Below are 14,028 nucleotides of genomic sequence, written 5' to 3'. Positions count from 1 at the left end.
TCATTGTCTTTTTTTCACCTTTTTAAAAAACATGAACAAAAGTGTTTGTCACCCCAAAACAAACGCATGTAAACCCACTGCATCTCATTATTTTTCCAAATCTGCAGAAATGTGTGCGGCTTCAGTTCTTCCCGGTTCCCCCTCCGGCGGTAGAGCAGCAGGGCAGTGATTGTGTTCCCTGCCCTGGCCGCCTGCACTGAGGTTGGTGTCACGTACAGAAAATCCTGGAAGGACCACACAAAGGATAGAAGATGTTTTTAAAAGACAACCATCAGAAGATTTTTGATTAAGAAGCAATGGCATTATGCAAAAAGTATTATGCAAAAGTATTATGCACATTGTGCAAGAAGGAATTTTCTTTTCACCAAAGCACTTCCAGCATAAAATATCACATCAACGCGAAGCATACGTTAGTCGGGGATACGTTAGTCTGCTAGGACTTTGGCTAACGCGTCACCCAACTACTCACGAAGCATCAGGGACTCAGTAAGTCTACCTCGGACATATTGACTGGCACAATGCCAAGTGGATTGCAACAAACTGCAGAGCTGTTAATATCGTTGAGAACACGCGCTTTGATTCCTCATCTCAAGGACTTGAAGTGCCTCCCAGTGACAGAGAGAGAGAGGATAAATGTTTACAGAGTTTTCTGTTAACATGAATGTTCAAGATGTTCAATAAACACATTAAGTGTGTATATTTCCCCTTTTTTCTCGAGTCTGTTTGCTCATGCAAAATGAAATGCTATTAATATAAATTTAAAAAAAAATTAAGGATATTTAATCGTGATTAATCAAAAGTAATCCACATTAACCCTATGATGAATCAGATTAAACATTTTAATTGTTTGAGAGGACTAATATATATTATATATTAGTGTATACTTAACTATTAGCACAGGTTCTGTTTATTCTCCATTTACTTCATTATATTGCATAAATGTCTGTTAAGCTTAAATATAAAGTTGGAAAAAATAGTAATTGCAACCAGGCTATTGATCAAGTAATTGTGATTACTTACAGAAGATTGTGAGATTAATTAGTTTTTTTTTTTAATTTATTGACAGCACTAGTTAAAAGTAGTTAAATGATGGAAAGAGGCCATGTCCTGTGACCTGGTGAACAAGCTGGAAAAATTATGAAAATAACCTATATTTGTGTTGTTATATAAATCAGCTGCACCTGCTTTAGCAAGGTAAAAAAGCAGCCACACACAAATTCATTTTCATGAAATTATTAGGGAAATTGTAAAGTTGAATAACTTTTTTAATTATGAAAATGATAAAAATGATATTACGCACCGAAGATTGTTTTTTGTTTGTACACAGTGCCAATTATACGGATCATTTAGTTTGGACAAAGGTCAGGGTGTGTTGCCCTTGAGCATGAGTAACTCTGGTGTTAGAGTGAATAGTTAAACATTTGTCATTTTTATGTTTACCATTTGTCCATTGTTTAACTGTAGGATGAAAGGAATTCCACAGTCCCCTCCCCAGATTCTCGAGGTTCTGGGTGAGGGGCTGTAGTCTTTTATTACAGACATCCTTGTGAAGGTCCTTTTGATGTAAGCTTCCTGCCCAGCAGGAGGACACACACACACACACACACACACACTCCTACTTACATATAGAAGTTCACACATATACATACAATGCCTTAGAACTATGTGGGCGTTGCTTAGCTGTGTTTTGTGTGAACTGTCTCTCAATAAAAGGCAGCGAGAGGAGGCCATCGTCGGGGTCATTCGTGATGAGCTAAGATACCAACGAGGCCTCCCTTGCGCAAGTAATCGATCGAACGCTGTTGTCTTGTTTTTCTTTCATGGGAATAAGTCCTGGATACAGCGGGGTCTGAGTTTAGACCCAACATTTTTTGGTCCTTCGGAGCCGGAGCCCACGAATTTTGCCGCACACTGAGGAGGGAGAGGACACGCCGCAGACTGTCGACAGCCAGGATGTGTTAAATTCGCGACCAGGCCGGTGGAATAACGTCTGAACTCCCCTCGTGGACGGCAACAGAGATTGACAGACCACGTGACCTTCGCGCATTGCATGCCGGAAACCCGTGGCAAAACAATCAAAGTACCGCATCAAATGCAAGCATTTGCAGCACCACAAAACGTTCATTTGCCGGTTTCAATACCTTCTTGCTTTTTCTTTGCCCCCCAAAAGAGGAATGTACAAAACGAAGGAGAACAATGCCGGACCGTACAAAGACAGACTCGACGAAAAGGCAAAGAAAAGGTACGAGGAAAAAATCAAAGGAGTGAAAGGGTCAGACCCTTAGGAGCACACAGAGTGGACAAAAGACGTTAGCGTGCTGCCCAACTTTCACCACGCTCAGATTTATAATTATACGGTTCTTGGAGTGAGTGCATACACTCATGAAGTTTTTAGTAACTTCAGGTCACTGCAACAAGCCCAGGTACAGTTTACCGACGGATGGGTACAGGACCTTGAAATGCACCGTGTAGAACACAAGACCATCGTACGTATCGTAAGTTTACCAGACTCACAAATCGTCTTCATAAATACACATTCGTTAACCGTTTATTAATATAACCTTTGAGCTCAACGGTAATTAATTAGTAGTGGAAATAATTTCTGGTACGCATTACAGAAATGTAGCAGTGACAATAATATTGTATGTTGTAATCGTACTGGGCAATTAGTGATACAAAAAACTGTTTTATCCTGTGAATAAAAGTATATGTTTTTGTCAATGTACCGTGGTAATAACAGAAGCGAAACGCAATATTCTGTCAGTACAATTCACTATTTATGCACAATAAATAAAGGAGCATAGCGCGACAATTTCTGTTCAGCGCCAGACTTGCTTGTAACCTATATCACCAATTATGTTATGAAAAATGACGTATTAACTACTACAAAACACTGACCTTTGTGGAAATGCTTGGAGCAGACTAACATGTGAGCTGGAGTGTTCTGGGACATTATATTTGGTCTTTGAATGGCTGCAATCCAGGCCATCGGTCGGCTCTTTTTTACTTCGGAAACATGGCTTGAACAATTTCTCTTCAACGACGTAATCCGATAACAACCGATCTCTTTACCCGTCGGCTTCCCGTGGCTGTCATGCGACCGGCTATTGCAGTTAATAATACAACAGCTTCTTGCCATTTTTTGTTTCTTTTTATCCCTGTGTAACTGATTTCAATTGAAAGCCTGCTTGCGCTAGTACCTCTTGCCACGGATACCCACAATCCTTTGCGGTTTTACCCCTTAATGACGTCACATTTTCAATCTCACGGGATTCTGGGACTCTCCTGTGAACGAAAACAACACGAACAGTGAGTAGAAAAGGCCTTATGCGTCACTGAGACTGCGCGGGCAGACGCGGGTCCAGGGGAGCGCTGGTTGCGCGGTTACACGCGAACCTAAAACAATAGTATGGCAAGCCATTAGTGCCAAAATTCGCCACTGTTCTAACGCGTTTGGTTAAGAAACGGCGTAAAAAACGCCGTTTAATTTTTCAAAACGCCGAAAAAAACGGCGTTCTGTTTCGACAAACGCCGTTTTTTCCGACTCTCACATGGCGCCCTGAACGCACCATCCGAGTGACGTAAAAAGCGGCGTTCAAAGACAGACATAAACGCCGTTTTTTACGCCACTCGCCAGAAAACGCCGTCCAAAGGTGCATAAAAACGGCGTTTTTTACGGCGTTCTGTGCCAGCTGTAACGGCGTTTAAAACGGCGTGTTATTGAAATTATGCAGGGCACTCCCTATGGTTCCCTCATCCAATTACTTTCAACTCATTTCACCCAATCAAAGAAGACGAAGTGCAGACCACACTAATGCATCACCGATTCACCTTGCTGCTGAGTGATTGCCTATTCGGTACCAGTGCTTGCCACAGTATTCACTTGTATTATAATCCCGCTATGCATTTTGATGTGTTTAAAGCATGATCAAGCAAACAAACGACAAAATGCTTTTTCTGAAACCTTAACTTTGTTACCTGTTATGGCAGCTAACAGGTAATGAGTAGAGCTAGCTCTCGTATTTGGACACTCGGCGCATGGCTCCTTTGTTTACATTAGGGATCAGCTGTTAGCGCTGCGCCCTGCAGCTGCGCTACCGGCAGACAGACCCTACGTCCCCAGTGAGGGAAGAGAGGGGGGTGATGTCTCCCGAGAAGGACACCTCACACACCATCTCTCCTTCCTGTAATCGCTGTAAATGTGAGATCGCTCCCTGATATGATTGAGGAGCTAATGACGCTAACCCGGTCACAGTGGCAGTACCCCGACACTGCCCGGTACTCCCTCTGTGAGTAGGCTGCCCGGCTGCCAGCTGCTGCGGGCGGACAAGACGAGAGACAGCGGTGAGAGGAAAGGAGGGGGGCTGTCAGTGTTTGCTAAATACAGTTGTGGTATCCCTGGGCACATTGCTGTGAAAGAACAACTCTGCAACACAGACATTGAGCTATTAGCCGTTAGCATCCGTGGAGGCAGCCTGTGACTCTCTGTGGTCCGCAGACTGCAAACGCAATCTCCGAGAGCTCTTCTTCTAATATCAGGGGACTTTAATGTCTCGCTGGACTCCACACTGCCCACTTTCACCCAGTATGTGACCTGCCCCACCGTAGGCAATAAAACCTTGTACTTAATGTATGCCAATGAAAAAGTGGCATACAGTTCATCACCTCTCCCTGCCCAGGGAAGATGTGATTGTAACCTCCTGCGCCTTGTCCCTGTGTGCAGCCCTTAGTGTGCACGGAGCCACTAATCACCCACGCAGTGCACAGATGGTCCGCGGAGGGCATATAAATAAATAATAAAAGCAAATAAATGACAGTATGCTTTTTCTGAAACAAACGGAGACCTTAACTTTTATCAAAATACTGTTTTACTCAGTTTAAAGTAATACCACTGTACAATAGCCTTCAAATTTAATAATGTTAACAGTATCTCAGGATTATTTTTGCCCTTTAAACATGCATTAAAAATAAATATGCAGTTTTGAATCAGACCTGTATGTACGTTTTCTGAAAAGTGATGTAAATAAATAATCTCAAGAACATGAAATAATTGTTTCCCATGTAAACTGGAGATGTCCTTGTCAATGTCATCAGAGTACTCTGGATGTCTTACATGAATTTGAAACAGAGAGTGGCACATGACAGCGTTGCACATAACAAAACTAGTTTACCTGTATGACATGAAGTAATTAAAAAAAAGAATCCATGTAACTTGGTTATGGATTCTTCCTGATAACTGTAGATACAAATCGGCTGCAGTGTGCATTATCTTGACAAAAGTATAAGATACTGAACCCGCTGATATGATGTGGTGGAGGAATACAAATACCTGGACACACACATATATACATTTGCTGAACTGGAAGATCAAAACAGAGGCTGTACACAAGAAGTGGATGGGCAGGCGGGTTTTTGAGAACAAGGTAATGTGTGTACCAAAATGTTAATGACAGGTGTTCTGTCAGTTCAGGTGAGTGCAGTGCACTTTGATGTGTTCTTCTTGGCTCAGGAGAGCAAGCTCTGTGATTGGCTGCGCTTCGGAAGCTGTGGTGGAGAGGAAGTGAGTGAACAAACTGCCATCCATCATGGATATTCCTCTCAATCCACCTCATCAGGTACCTCTCTAAAAGTGTGACTCAGGTCTGTTGCCCCATAGGATACAGGAAATGCACTGATTTCCATGACAGAATTGTGTCTGTTTAATGCGCCATGATGATAACTTTCCTGTGAGCGTTTGAAGATCACTGACATCATGGCTTTTTAGCCTCATTGTTTCTGCAAAGAGATTTCTCCAGTCACTGAATCTTTTGATACAATATATTTTTATGCCTCTAGAGGATGGAATATTTTAAGTCTTTACAACTTTACACTTGGGAACATTATCCAGAAATTGTTGCACAATTTGTTAATGGAGTTTTTTTGCAGATTGATCAACTTCTGCCCATATTTCCTCCAGAGCAACTCTGCTTCTCTAAGATGCTTTTAATATCTAATCATGTAACTGACCTGTTACTTTTAAAATATCCCTGCAGCTGTTTCTTTTTAGTACCACTTTTTCCAGCCTTCTCTTGCCCCATCCCAACTGTTTTGAAACATATTGCTGCCATAAAATTAAAATGGACTTATTTTTAACGACGTAGTCTCGGTGTAAACATTTGACATGTTTTCTATGTTCTACTGTGAACAAACTTTGCCTTTGAAATTTGCAAATCACTGCTTGCTCTTTTTTTATTCACATTTTACACTGGAGTCCAATATTTTCAGAACTATGTTTGTACAAAGCATAATCTGTACAAAGCAAAACATAATGTGCTCGCTGTAAACTGTCACAACATCAAACACACGCTAAACCACTTTATATCTACTACACTATACTGAGCCACTTCAAGACCTAATATACAGTTTTTAATTTTTTAATTATTTACTGTCACTGCTTTATAGTTGTATTTATCAATATCAACAGCTGTAACTTTTAGATTAATCAAGTTGACTTTATCGAGATTCAGCTTCAGTTGTATACTTTCCATTTCACAACTTCCGTCTTATACACTTTAAAAATCACTCAACATTTTTTATTTTCAGTGTCACACAGCTCATTCTTGTATCTCCACTACTCAATGGCACATAGTAAACACGTATTATAACTTTTCACATTATATGTATCCAGTCACCTAGATATTTTGAAGTCTTTCCACTTGCTGCTATTATGTTTCAGTCAATAATTGAACTGTCTCAGTGATATGTCGAGTCCAGAAAGTATATTAAGCCAGAGATGAGTTCAATACCATGACTCCCTCTGGTGCCACTTAGTGGATTAAATAGTTCTACCACTTGCTCCATCATCGGTCCGTCCAGAGTAAATTCAATGTCTGGCACAGTAATCCTCTCAGGCCAGTCAACTAGCAGTCCCAGCTCATCTGTACCATGAGCACCACCACCACCAGAATCAGTACCTAAGCCCTGAGCAGCAGTCGTCTCACTCTCAGTGGCTGTCACACTACCATCAGCTGTCCCACCAATAGTCCCATCAGCAGCAGCTTCTCTGGTCTGAAAGATGTCCTGCATGGCAGTTGAGGCTCGGCCCTGTTGCTGGAGGCTGCCTCGGACAAAAATCTGTAATGGGCTCAAGTGTCTCTCTGTCCGCAAGCCATGATTGTTCCACTGTTGAGTGAAGTCTTTCAAATCTCTGTTGATCCTTGGGAGATAGATGTAATGGAGAGCCCAAAGGTGCATTTCATTGTCAATGTCAATGATGCCTTCCTCCTCCAGGTGGTGAAATAAATCACAGTAGACATTGGTCATTCCTCGCCACAGATCACCTCAGAGCCTCTCAATTCTCTGATTATGGGTACTCCTTCCTCGTAGGGCACTTCCACGATCAAAGCCTCTGAAAATGTTCATCATCAGGCAGACAGCATTGTTTTCCCCACCTCTGTCTGTCCGGACCCTCGAGGGTACACCTTAGGATACCACGGCTCTGATGAAACTTGATAAAACGGTACTGCTAAGGTTGTTGTTTGAGGCATGAGGGAAGACCACAAGACGACTGTATCCATCAATAGCCCCATGAATGACTATCCTCCACCTAAAACCGTGGTCCATAAGAAGAAAAATATTATTTCTTTGTTATTGAAACAATGGAAAATACACTCTTAATTGATTTACATGGCACTATTGCATGTCAAGTTTGAATTTTTCTCTGTACGTTGCTTGCGCTGTCTGTGTTCTCTCATCTTCCCCTTTAAACATAACCAGTTGTGTTAGAGGACTGCTCATCCCAGGGCCTGGCTCTATTGGACGTGTCTTACTGTTCAACAATTATATTTTTATGTAATGCTGAATTTCACTTTGATCAAAATAGGTGTTCAACAAATCAGTGTGGTTGGTTACCGTATCAGCTTGTGATTTCCATCAATGTGCCACAATGAGTTTGGACCTGCAACCTGATATGTTCTTCGTTCTGGTCTCCGCAAAACTGCTCTAAGGGCAGCTGCTCCAGGATTTATCCGTAACATGCTTGCTCGAACCCTCCTTCGCTGTACACGTAGTCCACGTACTAGCAGGGAGGCGCTGACAGCCTCAGGACCAATTTGTTCATTGCCAGCAACAATGTCCTGCACATGTTCATCCAAGGCACTGTCAGTCAGTTCCGCATACATTGATGCACGGGTGAAATGATACTGTCTGAAATCAGACAACAAAAAAAAAACATGATTATTTTAATCACTACCATAACAACACACTTCATTACTTGACTAGTGGTGCACATTCAAATAAACTTATTTTTACAAATTCACAATACCATTTAATTTGAATAAACAGTGAGTGTGTGTCACAAAGAACTTAAAGTCACACTGGTTTCAAAAGTCACTGACCGCAGACGTCTTCGAATTGTACGAAGTGAAACATTCAAAATATCAGCCATCTGAGGTGCAGTGAATCCACATGACTTCAGGAATGAAAGCTGTTCCCGAGTGATACGGTAAAGGGATCTTCCTCTACCTCTGTTGAAAACCACTGGTGCCTGGTATCCAAAACAGCCTGAAAATATATAAGCGTTTGGTGTATTTGGAAAATAGGTTAAGAGTCATAATTTATTTCACACTTTTGATGAGTCAAGGAATCAACACAATATGTGCTTACCTTGTCGGCCATGCTGAGTAGACAGTTCGACCTCCTGAATCAATTCAGCCAAGTCACGCAGAAGTTGATCTGCCGCAGTTACATTGATCAGTCTTCCTCTTGCCCACCGAAGGCTTCTCTGCATTGTCTCCAACCTCAAAGATATCAAAAAATTACTTCTTAATTCATGTTATATTCTCAGGCCATATTCCCCTTAAACATTTTATGCAAGTTTAAATGTTAAATGTTTTCGATCTTGCTTTGATCATACCTCCTTAACGCTAACTGTAGCACATCTGGCCCAACATCGTCCATCAGCAGCTGCCGTGTACAGTCATTAAGAATGTTCTTGCACCTTGAGATGAAAATCCTCCAGGCCATACTTTGTAATGGTCTGGTTGAGTCACAACTATTTTTCCACAGTGCCTGCTCTACTTGGGGTGCTGGCTGCTCTACTTCATCGCTCCTCTGAGGATCACCACCTGAGACAAATCAAGCCAGCTGTATTTAAGACCACCGTTCACAACCAGTCTTTGCCATTTTATCTGTTAACCTATGTTAGTTATTGGCTTCACGTTGCTCAAAGCTCTATCAATCAATCTTTATTTATAAAGCACTTTTCATACAAAAAATGTAGCACAAAGTGCTTTACATGGTTAAAAGCAGCCCCCCCCCACACACACGCACACTTAAAGAGTAAGTTTAGTACTTATTATTGTTTATTATTTCTTTACTCTTTGAGGCTGTTCTCCTGCCATTCTGTGTTCCTAGTGCAAAGTCTGCATTTCTGTGTCCTATCTTTAGTTGGTTACTGCTTTATATTGTTGACCTCTAGTCTTTTGTGCACTTGCTTTTGCTTCCACTGGTCATACTTGTTTGATTCAATTCACCTGTGTCTTGTTTCTCCCAGCTGCGTCCTCTCTCCCTAATCAATATTATTATCTCTCTTCACTGCGGATTTCCCGCACTCATATTTAAGGTCAGTTTTCAGTTCATGGATTTTGTCTTTCAGTCTGCAGTGTCGGGTTTACTGACTGCTTAACAGTCTCATGTGGCTCTTTGTATACCCCACTGTATTACTAAATCCTGGTATTGTAGATACAACTATACATGCGTTTAAAAAGGCACATGCGTGCTTATAAGGATGAACATTAAAAGCTGAAAATTAGGAACATCTGTCACGATCTAATTCAGATGAGTTTACTGAAATTGCAAGTTGGTGTTGCACTATGACTTCATGGTTTGACAGTCTGTTAATCCTGCTTACTGGAAAAAGGCTATTGGGATAATTACTCGGCTGTAGAGTTAAATGACTAAGTTTCTCCCATTGAACATATTGTATTATATGCAGCACTTACGCACAACCATACCGGAAAATCAATGCGCAATTAATCAATGGTGGCCGAGGCGACGGCAAGGCTAAGGCTAGCTTTGTAACGGAATATAACAAAAGTATGAAACGAAAATGTGTTCTTTGTTGCTGGACTGTAAGATGAAAGTAGACACAATTTCGGGCTCCTACATTTTGTCAGAAACTGTAAATTAATGAGTTTTTTACTGTACTGGAAATAAGAATAGAAGAAAATTTATTCATTCTTACCTTATACTAATCGTGGTGAAGGCCAGTGCAGTGCAGGAACTTATATGCCTTCTCGGGTGAATTCCGCTGAGAGTAAACGTAATGTCCCGCTCTACTGTACAAGACTTGTGAATGGTTACCTGGAGGGATGTACCACTGTGAGAGGGGTGCTACGGAATAGTCCAAGTGATCGCTGCTTTAATTTCCCGGTCAACTATACATAAATTGCACGTCGACATGAAATAAAAAGCATTCTGTCATTTATTTGCTTGATTATGCATCTCTGCACTGCGTGGGTGATTAGTGGCTCCATGCACACTAAGTGCTGCACACAGGGACAAGGCGCACTAGGTTACGATCAGATCTTCCCTGGGCAGGGGGAGGTGATGAACTGTATGCCACTTTTTCATTGGCATACATTAAGCACAATGTTTTATTGCCTACGGTGGGGCAGGTCACATACTGGGTGAAGGTGGGCAGTGTGGAGTCCAGCGAGACATGATTAAAGTCCCGTGATATTAGAAGAAGAGCTCTCGGAGATTGCGTTTGCAGTCTGCGGACCACAGAGAGTCACAGGCTGCCTCCACGGATGCTAACGGCTAATAGCTCAATGTCTCTGTTGCAGTTGTTCTTTCACAGCAATGTGCCCAGGGGTCCCACAACTGTCTTTAACAAACACTGCCCAGTCCCTCTCCTTTCCTCTCACCGCTGTCTCTCGTCCTGTCCGCCCGCAGCATCTGGAAACCGGGCAGCTCCACACTCATGTCCGGAGTTTGCGGTGTTAGCCAGGACTCCGTTAGCATCATAATGCTACACTGCGGTAGCTGATCCCTCAAGTAAACAAAGCGACCCATGCGCCACAAAGTTAAGGTCTTGTTTCAGAAAAAGCATTCCGTCGTTTGCTTGTTTGATCATGCTTTAAACAAATCAAAATGCATAGTGGGTAACAAGCACTGGTACCGAATAGGCAATCACTTAGCAGCAAGGTGAATCGGTGATGCATTAGTGTGGTCTGCAGTTCCTCTTCTTTGATTGGGTGAAGTGAGTTGAAAGTAATTGGAAGAGGGAACCATGGGGAGTGCCCTGCATAATTTCAATAAAACGCCGTTTTAAACGCCGTTACAGCTGGCACAGAACGCCGTAAAAAACGCCGTTTTTATGCACCTTTGAACGGCGTTTTCTGGCGAGTGGCGTAAAAAACGGCGTTTCCGTCTGTCTTTGAACGCCGCTTTTTACGTCACTTGGATGGTGCGTTCAGGGCGCCATGTGAGAGTCGGAAAAAACGGCGTTTGTCGAAACAGAACGCCGTTTTTTTCGGCGTTTTGAAAAATTAAACGGCGTTTTTTACGCCGTTTCTTAACCAAACGCGTTAGAACAGTGGCGATTTATGGCACTAATGGCTTGCCATACAATAGAGAGCGGCTACGTGCCCGTGCGTTAAAGCAGGTACGTGAGTGCGCAAGCTGTGTGTGTAGACGCAAGCTGCCTGGTTTCTCCGCCAGTGTTTTTGTTTTGTTTTTAATCTTTTTGATTTATTTAAGGAGGTTTAAAGAGGTTTCTCAACCGAATAGAAGGAGGGTAAGGACGGTTTCTCCACCGAAAGGAGGATAGAGCTCTATAAAGATAAAAAAGGTTCTCCGTAGTTAAGGGCGTTGAGTGTATGGTTTCTCCACCAATGGTAAGGAGGAAAGAGCTCGCCGCGGTAAGGGGGATTATAGGCCTAAAAAGAGTGTGAATGAGCATATATGTGTGTGAGTGCCAGTAAGTGAACGCAGCAGCACAGAAGGAAAGCGGTGTTAACGGATTTTGGTGACCTGTTGTGTACACGTAGCCTGGGTTTTGGTGTAAGTCGCGTTGCCTGCTGCAAGCTTAAAAGAAGTCTGCCTTGAAAGAGGATGAAATACACTGCAAAGTTTTTATTGGGCAGCACGTGGTGTGTGGTTTGTTGAAGAATGAAGTGAAATTGTGCTCTAAAGCAGAAGCGAGTGTGAGCGTGTCTGACGTCACGGTGTGTGTGAAAAGGTATCCAGCTGGGGCAGACGTGATTCTGCAGGTCACCTGCCCAGTGGACAAAAAGAGATAAAATAGTTGTGTTTGTGAATGATAGCATGAAGAGCGTTTGGTGTTTCTCAGCCTGAAACAGCTGTAATGCTACTTGCCGTTTTGGAGAAAAAGACAGGTTAAAAAAAAAAAGAGAGAGAGAGAGATGTGTGTTGTTTTAAGCAGTGATGAGAATAATGAAAATGTGATGAGAGGAACACAAAAACATACAAAAAATGGATTAACTATACTAACCCTACATGCATATACACAATAAATGATACTCATGAAGACCAGACAGCATCTTAAGCATGAGATTCTGTTTGTCATCTTGTCCAAGTCACTAGTAAGATGAAAGTGATACATAGACTAGTGGACTGAATATTATAGGAGGACAGATGATTGCATTATAGAGGAAAACAGAATGCTGATGAGGGGTCTTAAATGAGTGAGCTGAGTGAGCTGATTGTGAGTTTCTGGTGTGTGAAGAAGTTTTACAATGACACATTTGGTTACATGAGAAGAAACTTATTATGTGATGAGACAACAGGGTTATGCTGTATGTTGTGTGTGGCTGATTGGATGAATGTTTGAGATTGATCTAGCTGTTGATTTGTCTTTTGTTACTAAGTTGAGCCTGCCAAATGGGTTGTTACGATTTATCCCCCTGGCATGAAAAACACGTGTCATGACTTAACAAGGCCTTTCTTTCCTTTGCTTTCCTTTATTTTCTTTCTTTTCTCTTTATTTTGTTACTTTCATGGTGCACTGAAAGTTTCGGTTGATGATCTCTGTTTGAGCAGGCATGCACGATTAGAACAGAAGCGCTATACGACTCGTCGTCGAGAAAACTGTTGCAAAAGTGAGTCTCTCCAAAAATTAAAATGGGCTCGGGAGAAAGCCACTTATTTGGGACAATCAGAAAACAAGTCCCTGCCAAAAAGGATTCAGCGAGGTAATCCAGTCTAAATTTTCTTTCTTTTTTGAAATGACGTCATTGCTGGCAGTAGAAACTTATTGCGTCACGAGAGGTTCTACTGTCAGCAAATAAAAAAAATGGGGACTGACTGGACTGACAAAAGCTATGACTGACTTAACACCATTGTGTGAAGTTAACCCCCACCTGACAAATGTGTGGATGTATCTCTGTGTGTGTCTTCTGTTGCAGGAACAGAAGGAGACCACAAGACGAAACTTGGGTCACATGACTATGTGAACTCTGTAAATTTAACCTTTTTAGTTTAAATTTTCTGTGTCTGTGAATTCACCATGGGTGTGTTATTAACTACTTTGTGTTGCTCACAGAGATTACTGTGAGAAAGAGTGTATACAAATGCGCAGCGCTAACATTTACCTTTCTTTTTACAGCAGATGGTTAATCATGTGATTCGATCATGTGATTTATAGCAGGACACATCTTAATGATGTTTTTCTATCACAGGATTACTGAGATTTTGTGTGAAGAAAACTGTGGTTACAGGCTGTGTGTTGGTGATTAAATTACACTGTGTTTGAAACCAGTGTTCTTTTTACAGCAGAGTGTTAACTTTATGACCTTTTACAGAATCTCTGGAATCTGGATGGCCGACGCCTGGCCACCAGGATGAACCGTGTGTTTGGCTAATGTTTGTTTTTCTTTAAGAGTGCTTGTAAAGGATTCAGCACAGACAGACAAGTGACATTTGAACAAATGTGCAGTGGTTACAGAATAGTTGAATATGGGCTCATTAGCTGGCCACTATTGAGCTCACAGTGATAAAAATGAGTGGAGTGACAAACTTAAGGAA

General features: G+C 41.9%; 1 pseudogene; it reads right to left on the bottom strand.

The window, feature by feature from the left end:
- The window catches only part of LOC134625707 (carnitine O-palmitoyltransferase 1, liver isoform-like), a 71,883-nt pseudogene that overhangs the window by 44,523 nt on the left and 13,332 nt on the right, over window positions 1-14,028 (bottom strand).

Source organism: Pelmatolapia mariae, linkage group LG4 (genome assembly GCF_036321145.2).
Source record: "Pelmatolapia mariae isolate MD_Pm_ZW linkage group LG4, Pm_UMD_F_2, whole genome shotgun sequence".
Lineage (NCBI taxonomy): Eukaryota > Metazoa > Chordata > Actinopteri > Cichliformes > Cichlidae > Pelmatolapia > Pelmatolapia mariae.
Note: the sequence above shows the minus strand (reverse complement) of the source record. Positions and strands in the feature narration are given on the sequence as shown.